Genomic DNA, 26,247 nt, shown 5'->3' on the forward strand with positions numbered 1-26,247 from the left:
TTAAGAGACTCTTAGATAGGCACATGGGTGAAAGAAAAATGGAGTGCTACGTGGGAGGGAAGCATTATGTTGACATACCAGTAGGTTCATAGGTTGGCACAGCATTGTAAGCCAAAGGGACTTGTTGTGCTGTTGTGTTCTATAGTCTATGTTCTATGTTCAATCCTCGATTGCGGTAAAGGGTGGCGTGTGTGTCGGATGACAGAAATGCTATGGATATGCTGCAAAGAATTTATCAGGCAGGAGGCATCATTAGGCTCTAATCCCAGACTACAAGTGTTGATATGCAATATACCTGGTGTAGAAATACAGCGGGGATGGTTCAAATCATGCCTCCCCTTAAGGCTGAAGATCTGGTTCTTGATAATTACAAATATCGTTCTCAGTTTGAGAGTTAGAGTTTTAGCAAGTCAACGGGACGACATTACAAATAAAGCAATAATGTAAGTGCCTTGCATGGCCTCAGGCTTCACAACAAATCGATCATGTTTGAACTTGTGAATTGTGGTCAGTTTGTTAAGCAGACTGCCATGACAGGCAATTGCTCACTATGTGGTCTACCTAAAAACATCTGTTTGGATTTTTTAAAAAAGACACTTTTATTTACATGTTAACCAATAACCAATATATAAAAAATAAATGACCTGGTGGTCCTTGGAGAAAAAATTACCAAAGTTTTACTGTGAAAATATACAAAATAATTAAATTTTTAAAAATGGTTCAGAGAGAACTATACAATTGATTGAGGATGCCAGGAGAATTCCCTCTTCCTTTTTAAATAAAGTATTGCATACACTGCAGGTATGTCGAACTGAGCAGGCAGACAGAACTCCAATTTAACTTTTCATGCAAAGTACAGTACCAGCAATATTGGAGAACTCCCTAAAGTATCAGGTTAGATTATACAACACACATAAAAGTTGCTGGTGAATGCAGCAGGCCAGGCAGCATCTCTAGGAAGAGGTGCAGTCGACGTTTCAGGCTGAGACCCTTCGTCAGGCAGGACCTAACGAAGGGTCTCGGCCTGAAACGTTGACTGCACCTCTTCCTAGAGATGCTGCCTGGCCTGCTGCGTTCACCAGCAACTTTTATGTGTGTTGCTTGAATTTCCAGCATCTGCAGAATTCCTGTTGTTTGAGGTTAGATTATACGTTTTATTCTCCAGTAGGTTTAATCTAAATTCCATCTGACCCAGAATCAAGAATACCACTAATTAATTTAGCAAATTATTCAACATTTTAAGTACATCTTTAAAAGTCTGGTTAACTGCATATTTGTTCTTCAGAAGTAGTTTGTATTGTGGAAAATATTCCTCTAATATATTTCATGTACTCCTGTTAATTTTGTAAGCTTTTATCACAAAATGCTTTCTACATCACTGATTTACATCATGACTATCAACTTAGTCCAGCTTTTTTTAAATCCTAAAATAATTGAACATTTTAAAATATTTTATAATTTTGTTATTAATCAATCAACCTATGCAGAATATTTCATATTTCACCTTAATTTCAATATACAACCTCATTGCATAAAACAAAATTCTTCATCATAGTGTAAAAGTAAAAAATGCTTTGACAGTTCCCATCTGATGTTACGATGAAATTCATTTTGTTAAACAAATAAAGAGCAGTGTTGAATGCATTCCAGGAGTGGATTGTATTCTTACAAACTGTTCATATCATGACGTTCTGTTATGTACACCCTCCTTTTCCCATTGAAACTCATGTTAGACATGGAGATGTGTTTCTAACGGAAGTTTTTCTCTCAACAGGAATGCATCTGCAGTTGTACGGTATATATAGTTAAGGAAATTTCGATTGCTTTGTAGGCAGAAGAGAAAGAGTTGTTTTAATTAATAAGATTAACTATTTGATTAATATTACACTATTTGATTAAGTGTCACTGTATATATCAGCCAAAACAGTCAAAGAATACCCTATCATTTTCAAAAGCAAATCTCTTAACTGGCCTCCTGCTGTGAACTGGCAGCCTGTATTGTTGTCCTTGGTAAACTAGTTTGGTTCTCCATACATCTTTTTCACATAAATTCTGTCAGACATTTATTCGATATCCCTTTACTCGGTAAAGATTTCTGAATTTTGTAAGAGTATATTTCGTTATTCAAACTGCCATGGGGGGTGTTAATGTATATAAAATGGTGAGGAATATAGATCAGTGAGATAAAAGAAAAACGTTCCCCTTCCAGAAGTATCTAAATCTAAGGGGCATAGGTTTAATGTAAAGGATGAATGGTATAGTAGGTTTCTAAGGAAACAATTTTCAATAAGAGGGTGATTAGAATCTGGAGTCTTAGACAGTGGTGGGGCTGTATTCTCATAACTTGTAAAAACGATCTTGGTGAACACTTGAATTGCCAAGGTGTGGAAGACTATAGATGAGGTACTGGTAAATGGGATTAGTACAGATAGACACCTGATTGTTGGAATGGGCAGAGTGGAGTGAACGGCCTGTTTCTGTGCTTGATGACTCTGTCTGACTATTTTCTGGGTGATGAATACATAGAGGAAGTGAAACTTATATTGAAACAAACATAAACAAGAATCTGTCAGTCCCTAATGTACTTTTTTAAGTGAGTGGGTAGGAGGAAAATAAAATGATACTCTGAGATCCTGTTCTGATTAAGAAATATATTGAGAAGCTGTTTTCCACTATTGTGAAAATGTAGAAAAGTAGACAGAAACTGTTAGTGAAGATTGGGATGGCCATTATATTGAGCATGTATCAGGTGGTATTGAACATGTTGGGAATATTTGGTAATTCTGTTGGGAGCCAAGAGAACAGTTATTAAGACTTGGCAATATAATTAAGTGCATCATCACAATTAGAACACCAATGCTCATAAGTCCAATCGGACTAGTTTTATCAATCACATAATTGGGAACAATGTAGGCTTTGAGCTATATGGTAGATCTATTCAATTCATTGTAACTATCTCAGAGGTCAATTGATGACAGTTTTATTGTTTAAACCCTCTTTAACAATTATTCTGCAGATATAAGAAGGGGAAATATTTTGAGGAGCATTAACCCCAAAATACTGGTTTCCCTTTAAATAATTTTTTTGAGGGTGCTTCAACTGGACTTTAGCATTAAGTGCAGAATCTGTTTACTTTCCAAAGTAAGGATGAAGTCCAATTTTTAGGCCGTTTTAATTCAAATTAATTATCCACTGCTTCCCAAAATATTATATATACCAAACCATTATATTTATATATTAAATATAAACACATTTGAATAAATCAATGGTATCTGCTTTGACTTTTCGCCTGAGAGGACTTGAGTTATTGTGTTCACTCTGAATCAATGTTTCTGTGGAATGATTTTGAATTTATTTGCCTCATGTGCATACTGTATCCTCTGAATTTAGAGTTATTAACCAAGTGCTGCAATCGTTATTGTCTCTAGGATCCTAAAAAGCAACTGCCATTAGTACAGCATCCTATAGTAGTAAACCATATCACAGCATTTCACAAGAATGCCATCAAGCAATATTTGAAGTTGATCTGAGGAAGCAGTTATTAACTTAGCTTCCATAATCTACAGCAGAAAATTAACTTTTAAGGAGAAAGAGGAGGAGCTGAACATGTTGGGAAGTCATTTGCAGAGCTTTCGGTTGAACTAAGTGTAACTTAACCACCACGATGAGAACAATTCAAATGGGGACCTGCAAGATGCCATAACTAAAATAGCTTACAAATTTAGGTGAAACAATACTCAGACTCTGTATTCTTTGAGGAATACTATAGGCAGGCAGCAGAAATATACAATATGTATCTTTAAACACCAGGCCAGATAGACTGAAAAGAAAGGGTGCTGGTCAGGATGAGAGCTGATTTCACTCATTCTCCATGGTGGACACCTCCATGGCACTGAGGCTATGAAGAATGACTCGGCTGCTGTGCTTCAGGCTCGGTAATGTGCCAAACTGTTAAGTGAGGCTTTGGGCCTACTCCAGGGTTTGGATCTGAGGATTCAATTTTGTCTCAGAATGCTGTTGTTGTTCGTTTTGATTGTTTCATGATTCTTTTTCTTTCATTGAGCGTTGGTCCTTTATTTTTATTATAATTCTTTTCTTTCTTTCGTTGGGTTTTTTGGGGTTTTTTGCTTGGAGCAAGCAAATCCCAAGGTTGTATAGTTCATACATTCCTTAATAATAAATGAGTCTTGAATCTTGAATGTATCTGGAGGTACACTGTATATGAATTTTCTTCTATTATCACACCAAGCCTAGATATCGAGAGATTCAATTTTACAGACATGATGTATTTATTACTATCTGTTTTAATTTCTATAGATTCCAAGTTCACTTATAATTAAAATGCATAACATCCACCTTGTTCATGAGACTGTTGAGAAACTGAGCTTTGCCAATATCAGCTTAATCAGATTCAAGTACTAGAAGAAGGTACAATGGATAAATCTTATTGTCATGATCCATTTGATTTGCCTCTCTGTATGGTTAATTAATTTGTGAACAAACTTACCTTTTTTTCTGTACTGCTGCCATGGCAGACAACGTGCCTCCAAGTAGAAGCCCATAATTAGTCTATAGCCTTTGATTGTTTGAAAGTCTTCAGATCTTAGCTTCAGTTACTGTATATTGAATCTTTATTGGTGCACTGAAGAGATTATTAATTTATTATTTGGAGGAAATCATGTGAACTCTGAAGAAGGGAGTAGTATCACTGTATTTGAGACTGCACAGAGTATCAATCTGGTATGGTGTAACTCCTGACTAAATCCCGATGACCATCTGAGTACTTTGTTGCTTTAAATCACTGAATTGCTTTAAATGCCTTTTTCACAAAGTATTTGTTCCAAGGTTCTGCTCTTAATGCACTTAAAACATAAAAACTGAACTAGACCACTGTATAATTGAGCACAGAGCTTTCTCCTGACTGGAAAAGTGAAGTGTAAGGCCAGTAAGTATCAACAACACTGCCCGCACCTAGTTCTATGACTATTTGCCTCTGAAATTCTGCAGTTTTATTAAAATTAATTGGATTTGCCCACTAATAAGTTGTCAAGATATGCTTTGTTCAGTACTACACACTTACTAGGATGTCAGGATGCCTAAGAATTCTTCTCTCACTCTGCCATAACTGCATATTGAAATTAACGGTGTTGTAAAATCATAGTCAATATGATTATTAAAATGGATGCAGGAGTCTTGATCTTGCAGAGAAATAATGAGGGTGCCTTCAGTGCTCATTTTACCTAAAGTTCCAATTGCAAGCAACTTCTGATGATATATAAGCACAGACAATTGGGAGAAATAGATGCTCTGGGTGCTATAGCATTATCTTGATGACTTGGCATTTACATTCCAAAAATGATATGAAGTTTAAAGTTCAAAGTGCATTTATTATCAAATTTCATATATGTCACCATATACTACTTTAAGATTTATTTTCTTGCAGGCATTCACAGTAAATAGAAAGAAACACAATAGAATTCATTAAAAAAAGACAAGCAACGCAAACAGCCATTGTGCAAAAGACAACAAAGTGTCCAAATACAAAAAGAGAAATAACAAAGAAAATCATAATAATACAGAGTAGATGTAGACGAGGAAACATCGAATTGCTTGGCTCAGAGTTGGTGACCTCTTCCCAGAAACGGAAGGGTTATTTGTGGTAATGCAGGGCCAGGAGGTTAACACAAAAATATCAAAAATACACAAGAAAAGACCAACAAATTCAAGAACATAAATGTAGAAAATGCTGAGAAAAACAGAAACAATACACCACATTACAGGATCCTATAGCATTTTAACTCAATCTGATTACTTACACAGGCACAATCAAGAGGCAAACATCATTCATCAATAGCTTGCTTTAAAATAGAAACTCATAAATGAAATCTCACCTAACTATAAATACAAGCCTGATCCATTTTTAGAGTCAGAATACCACAAATTATATTATGACTGATCAGTTATTATAGATGAGACAATCCATAATAACCATCTGGATATAATACGTCAGGATAAACAAGCAAAAACAACTTATGTAACAACCATTTCAAGCACACATAATTTACAGAAAATAATGTGAAACACACCAGAAATATGCTGAATGAAAAGAGGAAATTGAAAGACTTTGTAACATGAACAAGGTATACATTGTCCCAAAAGTAATACCTACATTTGCTGTCATCCCAAAGGCACTACACAATAGCATTTGGCAATTAGGGCTACACAGTCATATCTATTTAATCTCATGAAGCTACAATACTAAACACTACTAGAAAAGTTTGAAAGATCCTAGCAATTGAGCATGCTTGGCTATGCCCATACCTCAGGTTTTACCAGCTTGAGCTGAGAAAAAATATTTTTTAATTTTTATAATCATAATAATAATAAATAAACAATAAATATCAACAAGAAGAACAGGAGATGAAGAGTCTTGAAGGTGAGTCGATAGGTTGTGGGAACAGATCAGTATTGGGCTGAGTGAAGTTGAATGAAGTTATCCCTTCTGGTTTGAGAGCCTGATAGTTGAGGGGTAATAACTGTTCTTGAACCTGGTGGTGTGAGTCCTGAAGCTCTTGTACCTTCTTCCTGATTATAGCAGCAATAAGAGAACATAGCCTGGATGGTGGGGTCCAGGATCATTTTTGCTGCTTTCCAGACTCAGAATTCCTTGTAGGTGTGCTCCATTGAGGGAAGAACTTTACCTATGCTAAACTGTGCTGCATCCAATACTTTCAATAGGATCTTCTGTTCAAGGGCCTTGTTGTTTCCTTACCAGACAGTGATGCGACCAGTTAGCATACTCTTCAGTGTGCAACTATAGAAGTTTGTCAAAGTTTTAGATGACATGATGTATGTTGGCAAAGCTCTAACAAAATAAAGGCACTGGCATGTCTTCCTTGTAATAGCATTTACATGCTGGACCCAGGATAGATCCACTGAAATGTGAACACCAAGAAATTTAAAATTGCTAACTCTCTGCATCTTGGATCCCCTCATGAGAACTGACTCATGGTCCTCTGGATTCCTCCTCTAGTAGTCAATAATTAGCTCGAAAACTTCTACAGATGTACCATGCACAGCATTCTGTCCGGCTGCATCACCATCGGCTATGGAGGGAAGCTACTACACAAGATCGTAGCAAGCTGTAGGGAGTTATAAAATTAGTCAGCTCCATCATGGGTGCTAGACTCTGTACTATCTGAGACATCCTGAGTCTGTGGTAAAGAAGACAAATGCAATGTTGGCATTTATTTCCAAGGGAATAGACAATAAAGGCAAAAAGGTAATGCTGAGCCTTTATAAGACGCTAGTCAGGACACATGGAGTATTGTCAACAGTTTAGGGCCCCATATCTCAGAAAGGTTGTGGTGTCTTTGGAGAGAGTCCAGAGGAGGTTCATGTGGATGATTGCAGGAGTGAAAGGGTTAACATATGAGGAGTGTTAGGCAGCTTTGGGCCTGTAGTCACTGGAATTTAGAAGAACGTGTGTGGAGCTCATTGAAACCTACCGAATGCCGAAAGGACTAGATAGGGTGGATGTGGAGAGGATGTTTCCTATGGTGGGGATATCCAAAACTTGAGGGCACAATCTCAAAATTGAGGGGTGACCATTTAGAACAGAGGTAAGGAGGGAATTTTTAGCCAGACAGTAGTGAATCTATGGAATGCTCTGCCACAGACTGTGGTGGAAGCCAAGTCCATGGGTATATTTAAGGCAGATGTTAATCGTTTCCTGATTGGTCAGGGCATCAAAGGACATGGCAAGAAGGCAGGTGTGTGGGGTTGAGTGGGATTTGGGATCAGCCATGATGGAATGGCGAATCAGTCTTGATGGGCTGAATGGCCTAATTCTGCTCTTATGTCTTACTATCTTATCTTCAAGGAGCGATGCCTCAGAAAAGTGGCTTCCATTATCGACTCCCCACCTCCCAGGGCATGCAATCTTCTCATTCTTACCATCAGGAAGGAGGAACAAAAGCCTAAATGCACACACTCAGTAATTCAGGAGCAGCTTATTCCCCTCTGCCATCCAATTTCTAAATGGACATTGAAACAATTCTACCTTATGGACATGACATTACTCATTGTTTTATGTCTGTTTTGTGCACTACATTTCATAATTTAGTTATTTAATATACATATACTGGATATAATTACTGTAATTCAGTTTTCTTTTGTTTATTTATCATGTGTCATTGTACTGCTGCAGCAAAGTTAACAAATTCCACAACATATAATGGTGTTATTAAACCTGATTCTGATTTTGTTTAGTTGACATTCAGTGGCAAGTTGTTGTTGTGGCCCCATTCAGCCTGGTTTACAATCTCCCTCCTATATACTGTTTCGTCACTACCTTTGATTTGGCCAATGATGGTGGCGTCCTCAGGAAACTCAAATATGGCATTGGAGCTGTGCTTAGACTAACAGTCACAAGTATAAAGTGATTAGAGTGCTAAACACACAGCCTTGTGGTGCACCTGCATTGTTGGTCATTGTGGAGGAAATGTGTTGCTAATTCGATCTGACTGGGGTCTGCAAGGGAAGAAATCGAGGATGCAGTTGCACAAGGAAGTATTGAAGCCTAGTTCTTGGAGCTTATTGATTAGTTTTGAGGGGATGATAGTATTGAATGCTGAGCTGTAGTCAATGAAAAATATCTGCAGAATTCCTGTTGTTTTCTTAGAAATGTGATGACATTTGACTACGTTTAGCATTACATACATGAAATCAAATTTTCCTGAAGGACATTGTGATAATTATGGTTTTCTGACTGGATTGCATCACTTTTGAAACTTGACTGGTCATTTCACATCTTGAATTCTGCATACCCAAATGATTCATTCTCCATCTTGGATATTTAGGTGCTTTACATACCTTTTGCTTTCTTGTTGTAGAAAAAATAAAATAGAATAATACCTTCAATGCAAAAGAGAAGGATGATGAGAACCCTTCTGATATTTGCATACCAAAGAGATTAATGTCTTCCTTTCCAGCTCCTTAGGCATGTGGTTTGGTTGTTCCACTGTGTTTTAGAAAAAGAGCATTCTCCTCCAACATAATCATGCTATATAATGAAAGGAAATCCTCTCTTTCTGCTCAGGTAGCAGGCAACTACAGATAACATTGGCATCGATAATAGGTACTGCCTCTATAGAGAGTGTGAGTATGTGACTAAATGTGAGTGTCTGCCTCTTTCTGCATTTGACATTTGTGAGCTGAGGTACCTGAAATTTTGAATATTATAACAGCAGGTAGAAAAAGTCATTTTACTCTGCATCTTTTCTTATTTTTGGAGTTCTTCTGGATGACTGGTCTGTCACCTCCCAGGCCTTACTATGGCTCTTGAAGGCCTTATATCACATTTATTGCAGATCCTTTCCTTCTCATCATGGGTTATGTCCAAGAGGATCATTATTCCACAGGCTGTAAAATAAAGGGTGCTGTCTTCCCTCTGCAACAATGTTCCACACAGATCACTTGAAGCAAACCTATGGTTTCATAGAGTGTGTCTTTTTAAGGCCAGATCCCAGACATGCCAGGTGTGTAGCTAAATGCCAACAGGTGTGCAAATACATTTTGACATTCAGAATGTATCCTGTATTTGGCAGCTTTGCCAAAGCAAAGCACCTCTGTGAAGTTGCATTAGGATTGCAAGGAAAAGCTGTGATCCTAAAGAATAGGCAGCTTAGGAAAAAAAAATAGAATGGTTTTAATGGTCCGATTAAGGAGCTAATGTACTTTCTGGCTTCTCAATTTTTCTCCAATCGAACCTTCCTTTTTTTTCTCTTCTCTCCATGTTTATTTTTCCTTCTGTTTATTTTTATTTCTTTGTATGATCAAGTATTGAAGTGGAATTCTACCTTCTGTCACCTGGTTCAGATTGTCTGCTACAGGAGGATGTTTCAATGAGATTGATTCAGGAAATACATTGGTTAGGTTCTTCACATAGATGAATCTGTGAGGAACATTACATGAAAATAACTTTCTCCTTGCTGTTTGTTCCAGTAAAAATCACAAAGGAGTTCTGTGGGCAATCATAATGAACAGGCTGCACAAGTTAGTCAGTCTGGCCTCAAAATACTATATATGTCAATATCTTAATTTGCTATGAATAATGGGATTTCCTTGAATTGTGGTGAACTATATAACAAATGCTGAAGTATTTATATTCTTGCTTCCAAAATGCAGTAATTTGTATTTGACTGCTATTGAGCTGTCACTAAAATGTGTTGCTTAACTGATTCCATGTTTCATGAATACCCACAGTAACTCTACAGCTCCTCCTAATTTGCAGTTCTGTCTACCTTACAAGAAGGTGCTGAAGCCAATGGTGAATTTTAAAGTGCAGGAGCAGGGGAGGATAAACCATGAAATTCACAGCCCTTCGGGAAGTCTGCTTTATCCTGGCATCGCTGGGAATTCATTATAGTAATTTAAGATATGCACATGCACTCTCGTGAGAGAGGAGGATTGCTCACTTAACTTGTATCAATCATTTAATTAGGGAAATATTGACTTAGACTTTTCAGATTAACTTTGGGTCCATGGATTCCCCTGGCCTCCTGAAATTCATCAGTGAAAGCAAAGTGAGTACGCTGGAGCAATTAAAAGGCTGATGGCGTAACGGGTTATATGCCAATAAATACTCACACAGCAGCATCCTGAAGTGCATGTGGGAAAAACATTACTGAACTGTTGAGAAGTGACTTTAAGCAATTTAGAAGATACTCTAACACTTTGGAGGTGTATGCAAATTATGGGATAGCTTCTGATCTACTCCTGGATCTATTAGATCAGAGTGAATGACCTTTGAATTCCCATTGTTCTGAATCCCAGATCAGGAACAAGATGCTCCATAAGGGGTTGGCATGGTAACACACTGGTAAGCATAATGCTTATACAGTGCCTGTGACCGCTATCTGAAGGATATCATACATTCATCCCATGAACATGTGTGTTTTCTCTCAGCGCTCTGGTTTCCTCCAGCAAAGATGTATGGGTTAGTGTGTTAATTGGTCACATAGGTTGAACTGAACTCATTGGGCCGGTGGTCCTGTTTACTGTGCTGTATCTCCAAATTTAAATCTGAAAAAAACATTGTTCTCAGCAGTTCTGGGCCTGCAGCCCAGAAACTGGAGATCCACATGAGGAAAGGGATGATCTAAGAGTTGCAGCGGCAGGAGTTATTACTGGGAATTATGGTCTACAAACAAAGAACATGCATTTTCAACATGGTTGAACTCCAGTCTCTGAGGAGGTTTAGGCTGTGACTTCATGTGGTGGCAGATGTTTGTAAGGTAGCAAGGTAAAATTCAGAGTGACACAGATAACAGTCACAATAAGAAGAGAGAATGGATAAAAGGGACATGTGTAGATCACCTGGATGTTGTTTTACCGAGGAATGAACCATTGTTTCTGATCCATCATTTTGTATCTTGAGTGTATTCTCCATAATCAAATGATCAAAAACTTTTAACAATTTAATATGGAAAAAAATGTTTCATTTTGAACTTTTGTCAGTTCTTATGAAGGGTCTGAAATGTTAGATGGCTCCTCACTCCACAGTTGCTGCCTGTCCCGTTGAGTATTTTTAACATTTTCGGCTTTTATTCAAAATCTGGTTTACGTCAAGTTATATATTACTTTAAACACTGCTCGTCAGCTGAGAGTTGTTGTTTTCACTAAAGGATCTTTCGTCCAGTGGTTAGTGGTGGCAATCCATAAGTGCCAGCATCTTCTGTGAATATATTTGTGGGTATATTCAAACTCCTTGCTTTCAGAACAATCTGTTGAATAAATAAGCCAGGAATTTTCATGGATTTCCATCATACTAAATGATTCCACCCAAAATCTTCTGTCTGTGTGTCTTGTAAGAGTAAGACTTGCATCTTCACCTTCAAGAGTTGCATTTTTCATCTTCATGAAGAGATGGAGAGGACCATGGATTAGAATCCTAAACAGAAAGTAGTCTCATTGAAAATGACACATTTCATCAGCCCTGAACTGGTATATTAAATGAAGTATTTCATCGGCCTTGCACTGGAGTGTGAGAGTCAATTGGTTAATGTGCAGACATATTGGAATGGGATGTAAACCAGTAATTCACAACCAGAAAGCAAGAATAGATTATCGTCAGATTGGTTATTTCTTTAAAGGATGGAATTAGTTTTAAAACTGATGGTAAAAAATGACTAAACTTAACTCATTTGTTATTATAAAGTCTACTTGGGAAAATAAAATATTAGGTCATGCCATCCTGAGTTCAGCTAATTTCCCACGCTCTCCGTTTGTGAGTCCCACTGACCAACACTTTACCGACGGTCACTTATCTGAATTAATGTTCCCAGCAAGTGTCCAGTTGAGTAGGAATCCTGAGAGCCTTCATCAATTCCCTGTCTGCCATAGGTTTTTTAACCATTTTAAAAGTCTCTGATGGATAAAAGAAACTGAAATTGATTTGGTGATCAGGAAATTTAAAAAAATCATAAAACAATTTAAAAACAATGGAAGTGCAGTACTGTGCAAAAGTCTTAGGTACATGTATATAGAAACATAGAAACATAGAAAATAGGTGCAGGAGTAGGCCATTCGGCCCTTCGAGCCTGCACCGCCATTTATTATGATCACGGCTGATCATCCAACTCAGAACCCCGCCCCAGCCTTCCCTCCATACCCCCTGATCCCCGTAGCCACAAGGGCCATATCTAACTCCCTCTTAAATATAGCCAATGTACTGGCCTCAACTGCTTCCTGTGGCAGAGAATTCCACAGATTCACCACTCTCTGAGTGAAGAAGTTTTTCCTAATCTCGGTCCTAAAAGGCTTCCCCTTTATCCTCAAACTGTGACCCCTTGTTCTGGACTTCCTCAACATCGGGAACAATCTTCCTGCATCTAGCCTGTCCAATCCCTTTAGGATTTTATACGTTTCAATCAGATCCCCCCTCAATCTTCTAAATTCCAATGATTACAAGCCCAGTTCATCCAGTCTTTCTTCATATGAAAGTCCTGCCATCCCAGGAATCAATCTGGTGAACCTTCTTTGTACTCCTTCTATGGCAAGGATGTCTTTCCTCAGATTAGGGGACCAAAACTGCACACAATACTCCAGGTGTGGTCTCACCAAGGCCTTGAACAACTGCAGTAGTACCTCCCTGCTCCTGTACTCAAATCCTCTCGCTATAAATGCCAGCATACCATTTGCCTTTTTCACCGCCTGCTGTACCTGCATGCCCACTTTCAATGACTGGTGTATAATGGCACCCAGGTCTCGTTGCACCTCCCCTTTTCCTAATCGGCCACCATTCAGCTAATAATCGGTTTTCCTATTTTTGCTACCAAAGTGGATAACTTCACATTTATCTACATTAAATTGCATCTGCCATGAATTTGCCCACTCACCCAACCTATCCAAGTCACTCTGCATCCTCTTAGAATCCTCCTCACAGCTAACACTGCCACTCAGCTTCGTGTCATCCGCAAACTTGGAGATGCTGCATTTAATTCCATCATCCAAGTCATTAATATATATTGTAAACAACTGGGGTCCCAGCACTGAGCCTTGCAGTACCCCACTAGTCACCGCCTGCCATTCTGAAAAGGTCCCGTTATATATACTGTACTGTACACACACACTATATATAATATGTATGTGCCTAAGACTCTTGACAGTACTGTACATTAAACAATTAAATACTTCAAAACATTGAAGTAAGTCAAATGCTTACCTGAACTTAACTATTGCTATATGGTCAGCAACCAAATTTATTGTCATTGATGTGAAGTGCTCCTAGGTGCAAAAGTAAGTGTCAGATATACAGTTCATTCAGGCCTCGCTTCAGCAATTTATTGTACTGACTTTGGGCTTCAAGGTGTGTCCAGTAGCAGAAAAGACAGTGAGATAGGGTGACATCTGACCTCAAGTGAATCTGCCACTTCCATGTTTCACTGCGTACGTGAAGAAAAAGTGATTGGTTGATAGTCAATAGTTCCCGGCTGAATTGTTGTTTGAGAGATGGTGCTGTGTTAAAATAGTATGTGACATAATTCACACAGCATCATTATTGAAGGAGTATTTAACTTAATTCTACATGTGTTTAGAAATGGGAAGATATAGAAAGATTTCCAGTCTCTTTGTGTCAATATTAATGGCACAAATAACATCAGAAGTGCATTTTTGGGCTTTCAACTTCCTTGGCTATCAATATAGATTGTAATAAAATAACTTACTTGATAGGCAGAAGTTTTCTGAAAATCTATATGTAGTCTTATTAAAGTGCCTTCCCTGCAGATAGTTGTTCTCTGAGTTAAGTTTTCAAATCATCCATTGAAATAGTATTTGCTGCTATTCGACCTTGTTATTTTCTGATGTTCTTCTTGACATCATCAGTCATGGTCCTATTAAGGTTTATAATTGTATTCTGTTAAGGCGTATTCTGGAGTTAGGGTTTATAGCAAAATATTAACTTCAGCAACCAATCTATAGACCTGAACATGGATTGTAGATTAAATTTAAATTGCGGCTCTGGATAATAGCTTCCTGAAGCTGTGGACAGCAGTTAAATGAAAACCAGATAATGCTGATTAACGTTCATTTTGGGTGTCTGAAATGTGGGTACGAAGAAGGAGGTGTGAAAATTATACGTAATTCAAAGGAAGAATTGTAGATACACTGTAATGATAGAATTGTACTTTGATCTTTAGTATGTGAAATATAATGTAATATTGGGTTGAACAGGCCTCTTCTCCCGAGAGTGTTTCATTTTGTTGAATTATACGCTTCTGTATCTTTAGCTTCAGTGTCTTTCTGGGGACCTTATTCACGTTACAACATATTCCTTAGCTGATTCTAGCTTATCTGCATCATGTATGCAATATTTATGCTCATACACATGTTCTTTATGAAGTGCCATCTCTTGTTTGTTGGTGCACTATGGGATAAGTTTAATGTAATGGAGATGTACAGAACAGCCAGATCTATATCATATTGTGTCCATCTGCTGCTGCCCTGTTTGTTCTACAAACAGTTGAATGGAAGTCATATTTAGTCAGGTTCATGACATCTCTAATGATGGCTTGATAAGTTCTTCCGATAAGTAGAAAAACTGCATACATTTCAAAATTCCTTCTGTCTTTCACTTTCAATCAGTACAGCACTTGAATTGTTATAATTTACATTAATCACTGACTTAGCTGAGGAAAATAAATCAGATTAGTTGAATATCCATGCATATTGAATGGTCAATCACCTGTCCATAACGCCTACTTAATCATTAATATTTGGATTAGCTCCTCAGGAAAGATACTGAAGAGTAATTCTTCCAGTGTCCTCTATGGTCGCACTATCTTACTTCTGATCCAGAGGAAAAATATGCAAGTCCTACTCCAGAGACTTGAGAAAAAAAGAACGTGGGCAGATATTTCGGCACTGTAACTGTAACACTAGATTTTGCATTCTGTTGTTGCTTCTCCCTTGTTCTGGTGTGGTTAAATGATCTGTATGGATGACATGCAAAACAAAGTTTTCACTGAACCTTAGTACATGTGACAATAATATACCAATGGATTAAAAGAACATTGTGGTGTTGTAGATGTTATATTTCATGGTGGATATTAAATGAAACACTCCTGTCTTCCGTTGATGTAGTACATAGTTGGCATTGTTTTGAAAAAAAAAATGACAGGTACATTTATCCCTCAGCTTTATGAAATTTATCACCAGGCCATTGCCATATTGCAGGTTGTGTGCAAACCTCCTGCTGTTTTTCTTTCATAATGGTGATCTGAACTAAATAGTTCTTCTTTGGCTATAAGGAAAATTAACTCATGAATATTGCAATGAAAATGCAATTCTTTTTCATAGAATCGTACAGAGCACCAGTTATGGTTTGAAAGGAAGAACAGGTTTGGAAATAATGGAAAAATTACGGGGTGTTCTTATCCCTTCCAGTGCATGTGCAGTAGACCTAACACCTGCTATTAGTATGGGTAAAGGATCCTCATCTCTTTACCCGTTCTCTTAATAGTCTCAGGTGCTCATATTTCCATATCCCTACTACCATCGCTCCTTTCATTTTCAAATAGCAACTATGAAAAGAGAAACAGGCATTCATTTTTATTTGGTCAAAGGCCTTTATCAGATTTGCAGCTTTATTTTTGGTTTTTCAATCCTTTTCAGATTTCCCTATTAACAGTATTGCTGTCAATGAAAATCCAAACAACTAAGGGTGGGATATCTATGATTCATCATATGATGATCAGTAGGAGCTTCTAGCCTCTCTCTCAGCAAGTAAGAGCAAACAGCAGGTCAAGTATTATCTGTCGAGCCAAAGGGATGGTTGATATTTTGCATTGAGATCCTGTATTAGGACTTTGCCCTTTCTGATGACCCATTGTGGTAACCCTTCATTCCATGGATGGAAATATTTTGGAAGGCTCAGTAAAGCCATACCTCTCTTACTTGAGATAAACTCCTTCCATCTCTTTGCAAAAGTGATCAATGAACATAACATCTGCCAGTGCTTCACAGTGTCTTTGCTGAACTATAGAGGTATTCTCTTCAATGGCAGTCCTGCTACGGACTCCACCTATCCAGGTATCAAACTTCTGTTGGTGAGCATCAAATCATCAAAACCACATGCTTTTTATTTCTCCTTTCACAAGATGTGAATATACTGCCAAAACTGGCATAAAGAATTATTCCTGACATCATGGAGATACTTATCCTTTACCCAGCAAAGAAAATATGTGGATTATCTAGTCAATATCATATTGCTGAGCATGGGAACTTACAGGGAACTAGTTAACTGTCATGCCACCAAAGGAATATGTGATTGCACTTTGTAAATCACTGCATTGGACAAAATGCAATTAAAAATGAAATAAAGTTACATGTCTTAAGCTCTAGAATTCCTTATTCAGGTCTATCTGATTCATTTCTATGTCTCTGAGATGCAAAATGTATCTCAGATTAAAAAGTTGTCAACATTTATTTTTACATGGTGTAGTAAGATGCCATTTCTTGGCCTCATGGTGGTATTTTTTTTAGATTATGAGGACACTCAGACCTCGTTTATTGTCATTTAGAAATATATGCACTAAAAATGATACAATGTTCCTCCAGAAAGATATCACAGAAACACAGGACAAACCAAGATTAAAACTGACAAAACCATATAATTATATCATATAGTGACAACAGTGCAAAGCAATACCGTAATTTGATAAAGAGCAGACCATGGGCACGGTAAAAAAAAGTCCCGATAGCTCCATCATCTTACTCAGACAGTAGAAGGGAGAAACTCTCCCTGCCATGAACTCCACGCACCGCAAATTTGCCGATGCATTGGAAGCACCCGACTGTAGCCGACTCTGAGCCCATCCGAAAACTTCGAGCCTCCGACACCAAGCACCGAGCACCATCTCTGCCAAGCGCTTCGACCCCGTCCCGCCCGCCGAACAACAAACAAAGCCAAGGACTCGGGGACTTCCCCTCCGGAGATTCTAGATCACACAATAGCAGTGGCAGCGAAGAAGGCATTTCAGGAGTTTCACAGATGTTCCTCCGTGCTCTCACGTCTGTCTCCATCAGATCAGGATTGTGCACGGCACCCTACTTGATAGATAACAGGTATCATTCACCGGAGTGGCTGATGGAAGCTGCGTCGTGTCGCCATCTTCTCCTCCTGCCTCCTCCCATTGAAGATGAGATGGGAAGCTCTCACCTCTAATGATGTTCTTGCTAATGGTATACTGTGTACTTTCTGTTCTTCTTTCTTATTTTGAGACCTGCATCAAAATATTGTGGCACCTGAGTGGAAACAACATTAATGACAGTGTCAGTAATTCATCTCTGAAGTGAGGATGTCCGCAATTAAAACTTTGCTGTGTCAAGCTGGAGAGAGTTTAAGCTGATAAGTGGGAAATTCCATTTATTATATAGTTTAACATGCTCATGAGCACAGAATTCAGCCAATCCAGATTAAACTGCATAATGTTACGTGTGTGAGCAAGTTGAATTAAATGTAGTACTTATGCAGAGAATATTACTAAATTAGTAAACATATTAGATATATTTAAACAAATACTGCAAATTACTTGGACTAATGAATTTCCTGATATGTATGTTGTATTGAGTACTCCAAAAGCAAGGGGTTATCACTTGCATTATAGTGTTGGAATGGCTTCTCAGATTCTACTGGACTTCAGAGCTGGAAATCACATATTCACTGTACCTTTTTGGCTGATTCAATTCAGTTGTACTCTTTTTGAGTTTGTGTTAATCCTGGGCTTTAAATAAATAATCTCTATTGCCATCCAGGGTTATACTGTGGGAAGTTATTTCTTTCAAGTAAGATCTTATCAATTTAGTAAAGAGGTAAGTCCACTGTTGTGCCACTTGTAGAATAGTTCTCTACTTTTTGAAAGGGTTTAGAGTATGCTATATTGACTGGAAAGGGTGGATTGCAGAGAAAATATAATTCAGGCTATTCTAGGTCTCCAGGGTATGGGACTCAAGGCAATGGAGGAGTCAAATGATGGAGATATTTGTGTGGAATCAGCATGTATATCCAACTGATTTCTATGGCTTGAATTATGCAGTATTTTTGACATAAATGTTGATGTGTTTCAGGTACCCGATGTGAGTGCAGATATTCTGAACTCATTAATCCAGCTCCACTGAGTCATTTCCTGAGTCATTCCTACAGATGAATTTGCTCTTGAATTCTGTACTTAGTTAGATCTGCTAATTTGTAAGTCTTTTCATTTCAATGGTCATTGTAAAACTGTAGGGTCAACTAAGAATGAAATGAGAGATGCTTTTTCCAGCTATTTATGTTTTGACTAATGTCAACTCTTATTTTAAAATGTATTTTAAGTGTTTTAGTTGATGTTATATTTCAGATGTAATGATTTTAAAACCTATTTAATTGTTGGCAATTTGTGAAGTATTCAGAAGCATTTGAAATTCTTGACAACTTTGACAACTGCCAAAAAAGAGTGTGGGGCTTTGCTGCTTGTTGAAGGCTTCTAGAGTTCTGTGGTTGGTACTTGCTTTGCTTTACCCATTAATTCAGTTTTGTTGTTGAAGGGTCTGCTACCAATCAGGCCATTGCTGCTTGGCTCCAAGACCATGTGCGTCAACAAGGCAGGCTTTCTGGAACTAGATAAATTATGTTTGGGATATTTGGAGACATGGGTAACAAGTGCAAGTCCCACTTGGGAAAAAAACAAGCCCAAGTCTTCCAATAAATTTAATTATGTGGATAACAGAGAAGAAGGAGAAAACAAACAGATGCTGGGGAGACTCTAGAGTGATTGGGGCAGGGCACATGATTAGGAATTATTGCTGGAATAACTTGCATTTTTTGTGGCATGGTGTTGCAGTGGCATTTGTTTTTCTTCTGTGCAGAAGTGAATTTGAAGTATCAAGGTCATGGAAGCTTATTGACAAATTCCTAATTAAGAAAACCCAATTAATATACTCCTTTGAAGTTTATGGATAGATGTTATCACCATTAAAGCAATGTATTTCAAGTAATATAACATGATCATTAACAAGCATATTTATTTCTGATTCTTTAATGTAAAATACAGTAAGTTAAAATTTAGCATTAGTTAATATTTTACAGAAGATACTCTATGTACAGTATTAATTTTAATTTGCTAAAATAAAGACAAGGGTTTTAATATATTCAAGTGAGAATACAACTCCTCTCGTAATTAATATAATAATTGTCCAATTTTCACTAGCATTATAACTGCAAAATACAAGAAACATTGTGGTGTGGATAGAATAAATGGTAAGATTTGAGTCATAGGTGGAAGCTTTCATTATGCTCATTGGGCAGCTCATCAATAGAAGAATAATGCCATTTTTGATCAGATGAAGGTAAGCTGATCAACAGCAAACCAATTCCATGGAAACTATGTCAATGACAGATTACTCCACATAGAGAAATACAAGTCCTTGTGCTGTTTTACACATTATGGAGTTACAGAAGCAGGCATGTGGATAATTCAAACAATTTAAAGTGCTTATCAAATACAAAACAATTGATGGCAATGATCTCATTTTGACAACTTTTCTGACATCACTTGCCCACTTAGAATCACAGAATCCTACAGTGCAGAAGACTATTCAATCTACCATACCTGTGTCACATCTTTGAAAAGGCTACCAAATTAATCTACAATCTTTCTCTATTTTTTGTAAATTACAAAAGAATCTTTTCAATTTGTATCCAATATGCTTTATTAAAGTACTATTGAATCGACTCTGACTGTTGTAAACAGTGCTTTCCAGATGCAAAGAAATTGCTGTAAACATTTCTTCCTTTATTTCTCTTTATGAAATACCCACAATTAATTATTATCTCACATAGTCATTGACATAATTTCCTATAGACGAAGGTAAACTATGAGAAGCTTTTTTTTCCACTGCGGACTACAACAATCTTATACTTGTGGCTGTACAAATCCATGTTACATCAAAAGTATTCAATAAAACAGCTGTTGTAGCTAAAATAATTTGAACTGAAATTGCTTTAAGATATTGAATTAGTACCATTGAAGTCGAGAAGCTACTTGTCAGATAGAAATCTATTATAATTTTCAATCCATTTTTCTCTTATATTGTGGGTGCATGTGAAGGGAGGGGACAGTTTCTAGATCTGGGGTTGAAGTTAAACTGGTTAGTAAAAAGTTAAAATTCAAAAATGTTTTACAAACTCATGAAGCATTTGTAAGCTAATACTTACAGAGTAATTTCAAAGTTAATGTCTGTAAATGGGGCAGAATTGGAGGGTTGAATTCATTTTTTGGCTGTGTTTACTTGCCTCATCAGGATACAATGATGCTTGAATTTTCCTTAGGTACAATGCTAGTTATCTAAACATCTGTCTTTCAAAGTACTTTCATTTCAATTTTATCCTTAAATTTGGTCATTTCTTTCAAACTTAATTCATTTTTCTGTCACTCTATTGGTCAATGCTTAGAAGGCTGAAAAATAGGCTTCAGCTTACAATGAAGATTGGACATTGGACTTTTTGCAACAGTTCTAAAAATGTGCCCTATCTTTTCAGACCATACTGTTTGCTGTACAATGATCTTTACATATGAGCTGCAATATTTCTGCATACAGCCATCATAGAGTAGATAAAGCTTTCTCTTTTGTGAATTGATTTTAATACTTGTAGATGTTCATGGCAGTGCACTGTGATAATAGAACCAGCAAAATATCTACAGGCAGACCAAATGCAATGCAGGTATTTTATAAACTTTGTGTAATCACCAGCTTGTAGTACTTTGTATTCATTTGAAAAGATGTGTGGCATTCAAAATGGATATAGACATCAGAATAACAGGATTGTAATCTCTGAGAAACAGAAGACTATGATTGATAAGGCTGTACGCACTGTAATCTTTTATAGATCAACTTACTCTTTGAGAGAGTGTACATTTTCTTTTGCTTGTATAATCTAAGTTCATTATGTCAGTTACTTTCATAAGGTGAGTTAATTTATTCCAGTGAACAAAGAATGATTTTTTTGCATTATGGTAATCAGGTTCTGGCTTGAATGGAAAGGACTATATACTCTGGAGCTTTTGACATAATCAAAATACATTCAATGTTTCTTTGATGGACATTGAAAACAAATATGCCACTGTTAGCACTGTATGATCAAGCAAACAAATGTAAATTCAATCTGAAGCAAACAATTTCAGGTTAAAAAGGAACTAATTATGTTTATGACATTGTCCAGTCGTTCTGTCATTTTCTCCTCTGCAGAGAGGAATCAGCTAACTGAAGCCTGATGGTACTTTTAATCTGGACTAAAGTACCCAGAATTAATTATGAATCATGATGCTTTCATCCATAGCTGTGCACAATTACTGCTAGTAGTGTATGACAAAAATACCAAAAAGGACTGTAAGTGGCCTGGTGGATGTTGGAGGAATGTGCAAAGATAGTTAATGGAAAATAGCTATCCAATAATGATGTTGAGATTCATCCCCCTGTAAGAATCACTCCCTTTCCTAAAGTAATTTCCTCTGATTTTGTATGTCAATGATTTGGACTTTGGGAGTAATGGATTTGCCAATGATACAAAGATAGGTGGAGGAGCGGGTAGTGTTGAGGAAAAAGGGAGCCTACAGAGAGACTTAGATAGTTTAGGGGAATGGGCAAAAAAGTGGCAAATAAAATACAATGTTGGAAAGTGTATGGTCATGCACTTCGGTGGAAGAAAAAAATAGGCAGACTATTATTTAGATGGGGAGAGAACTCAAAATGCAGAGATGCAAAGAGACTTGGAAGTCCTTGTGCAGGATACACTAAAGGTTAAGCTCCAGGTTGAAGAAGGTGAATGCAATGTTGCCATTCATTTCTAGAGATATAGTATATATGATCAGGGATGTGATGTTGAGGCTCTGTAAGGCCCTCGAGAGACCACACTTGGAGTATTTTGTGTAGTTTTGGGGCCCTTATTTTACAAAGGATATACTGACATTAGAGAAGGTTCAGAGAAGATTCACGAGAATGATTCCAGGAATGAAAGGGCTACCGTATGAGGAATGTCTGGCAGCTCTTGGACTGTATTCCTTGGAGTTCAGGAGAATGAGGGGGGATCTCATAGAAACATTCCAAATGTTAAAAGGCCTGAACAGATTAGATATTGCAAAGTTATTTCCGATGGTAGGCGAGTCTAGGACAAGATGGCATGACTTCAGAGTTGAAGGACATCCCTTTAGAACAGAGATGCAGAGAAATTACTTTAGTCAGAGGATGGAAAATCTGTGGAATTTGTTGCCATGAGCGGCTGTGGTGGCCAAGTCATTGGGTGTATTTAAGACAGAGATAGATAGGTTCTCGATTAGTCAGGGCATCAAAGGCTATGGGATGAAGGTAGAGGAGTGGGGCTGACTGGGAGAATTGGATCAGCCCATGACTGAATGGTAGAATAGACTCGATGGGCCAAATGGCCTACTTTTGCTCCTATACTTTATTTTAACTGCTGGATAGACTCCGTTTGCATCTTTCTTGAACTCTCCTTTTACTTCATTGAAATAATGCCATAACATCTAAAAAAGTTAAATCACATACCAAAAAACTGATTTTTGAGGGATATAACTCTATAGATGATATTTATGAAATAATTGTTATTGTACTTTCCATTCCTTATTATTGATGGACATTGCTTCTCACAATTTTTCACACCCAATCCTCCTTTCCAGATACATTCCTTCTGCTGCTACAGTCTAATGCTCATTTCTCATTTTATTCAGTGTAACCTGTCCACTAATGCTTCCATATTTGTAAGAATACATTTGTTGCTATATCACATATGAATGACAATTAGAACATCTTTTAATGTTTAACAGTAGAGACTAAATTGGCTTTGAATATAACTATATCAACTACTACAAATCCGATCTACCATAATTACTTTCTTGATAGATGAAATTTATGAAATTACATAAAGATATAAGCAGGGACATTGCAATTACACCCCTTCTGATATAATCCAGGTATTCATGCTTTTTGACAACAGTTTTACAGATTTCTTGAAAGTGAATCACAAAAGATGTGATGAGACCTGATAAGATCCTTTGCTTCACAATGACGTAAAAATACAGTTCAGCAGTAATGGTCTAACTCAGCCGTCCCCAACCACCAGGCCACGGACCAGTACTGGGCCGCAAAGCACGTGCTACTGGGCCATGAGGAAACGATATGAGTCAGCTGCACATTTCCTCATTCTCTGTCACACACTGTTGAACTTGAACATAGGGTTGCCAACTGTCCCGTATTTGCTGGGACATCCCGTATATTGGGCTAAATTGGTTTGTCCCGTATTTCTCCCGCTAAGGTAAAGCGTTCATATGAAACCTTTCGGGCTGAAATGGCATAAAGCGAAGAAGCAATTACCATTAATTTATATGGGAAAATTTTTTGAGTGTTCCCAGACCCAAAAAATAACCTAACAAATCATACCAAATAACACATAAAACCAAAAATAAATAACACTAACATATAGTAAAAGCAGGAATGATATGATAAATACACAGTCTTTATAAAGTAGAAATAATGTATATACAGTATAGTCGGGAAGATGAAGGCAAAACCAATTTATGGGAGAAAAAATCAGCACGGACATGCATGTGCATATCACGCACACACACACAGGTGCCCGCGCAAGTCTTCATGGTCATGCTAGTCTTTTCTGGGGTAAAGTGTCCCGGTTTGACTGCTACTTTTGTCCCTCATTTTGGAGTGAGAAAGTTGGCAACCCTAACTGTAAAAGGGATGTTGAGATGAGTTTAACCCTACTTGAACACCGCACCCCCCCCCCCCCCCCCGCTGGTCAGCCGGTCTGCAAGAATATTGTCAATATATTAAACCGGTCTGCGGTGCAAAAAAGGTTGGGGACCCCTGGTCTAACTCACTATGATATCAACATTTCTTATTATTATTGTCCTTCTTACATTTTAGCAATATACCAAGGTCTAAAAAATGTATGATGTCTGTAAGGACATGTTCAACAAGCAGTTCATAATAACTCAGCAAACAGAAAATCAAAAGAAGCTGCAGATGCTGGAAACGTGAACGCAAAACAGATAATGCCAGAAACAGAGTCTGCGGAGTGTGAAAAGGAGTTATTATTTCTTCTTGTTAGCCTTTCATCAGAAAGATAATTGATGCTTCCTAAACTGCATGTACTTCCAGCATATTTTGTTTTTATTTTATCATGGCCCAACAAATATCTCGAAGCATCGCCTGCAACTTCTGTGTGTGCAAAGGAAAATAGGCAAGTAATGAATCCATGTCCGGTCACAGTGGGGAGGTGTGGGGTGAAGAGGAAGTAACCCTAGCATAGGTTAGAGGGATTGGAGTAGTTTGGAGCATCGATGGTGATGGAAGGAATGGCATTTCGAAGGTTGGGTTGGGTTATGTAGGAGAAACTGAAAGGTCACACTGAGTTGGTGCTCAAAATAATGGACAATCTGTTAAAAATACTGGTGTGAACCAAGAGGCCAGTCAAAGCTGATGTACCTGAGCATGAACTTGGTACAGCTTTTATACTCTTAGCTGGTGAGAATCCCAGCAAAACTACATTTTGGTAACAGAATGATGGTTACAGAAAGACTTAATTAAATAGCATTGTAGGTCCTAATTACAGAATAAAATAATTATCTACAGGTATATACTACAACAACGGGTACATGTCACTAATTAAGTTCCTGAAACTTTTGTTGCTTTGAATCATTGCATAAAGAATGAAATTCTTTTCCTTGATTGAAATTGACTTCTGTACCCGGCTGGAAGCCCGAGAAGAGTTTATGTATCATATGAGCCAGGAAAGCACGAGATCCTTTTTCATTCACAACTTCTGTCCATGTCTCTACTTCTAGGCTTTGTCCATGTTTCTCTGTTACCATATTAGCACAATCCACATCCCTAGTAGCCCTCACTATTCTTTCCCCTACAACGAAGAAGTTCTCCACTGGTGGAGAAGACCACATGAGAACAAATATCTGCAAGCCTTGCAAGTTTCTCCTGGGTGAAAGGTGCTCTTTGGTTTTCGCATGTCACCTTATGAGCACAGGGTGTCAATTATGCCATGCACCAAAATCAAGGTGGGAATTTCTTCCCTCAGTGTCCCACTGGTGTGAGACCAAATCATGAGGGTTATCGCCCTGACACTGCAGTAGGCCATTGTGTCCAACTTTAATTCAATGACCAGGATGAACCATAGCATGGATATTGAGGCTGATAGATGGTTTCTCACTCTACTGCTCAGTACCTTAGACAGAATATTAAAACACCAATCTAGCCAAAGCAAATTAGGCATTAGAACTTATATTTGCAAATGAAATCTTATCATTTTTCACAGACATATAAACTATTCAACATTGCAAAATGTATTTTATATTGTCCAACACTCATATAATACTGCCCTATTGACTGCAGGAGGATGGTGACTTGTTGACTTTCCATGAAGGAGACAAGAGATGGTTTAGGAAGCTGAACTAGTGCAATACTTAGCTGCGGGATATACAATTTCTGCACGAGTGATGCAGATTATGTTAGAGTGGTCAGGTTGACATGATTTCATAAACAGAAGCATGTGCAAGTTCTAACAGGTCATATAAGGTTTACATCAGTATGAAGCTACATGGGTGAGGGTAAACAGTCAGATGCACTATAGTTGCACTTGCATTTGATCGAGGGGTTACTGGTTGAGAT

This window comes from Mobula birostris, chromosome 3 (assembly GCF_030028105.1).
Source record: "Mobula birostris isolate sMobBir1 chromosome 3, sMobBir1.hap1, whole genome shotgun sequence".
In the NCBI taxonomy this organism is placed as follows: domain Eukaryota; kingdom Metazoa; phylum Chordata; class Chondrichthyes; order Myliobatiformes; family Myliobatidae; genus Mobula; species Mobula birostris.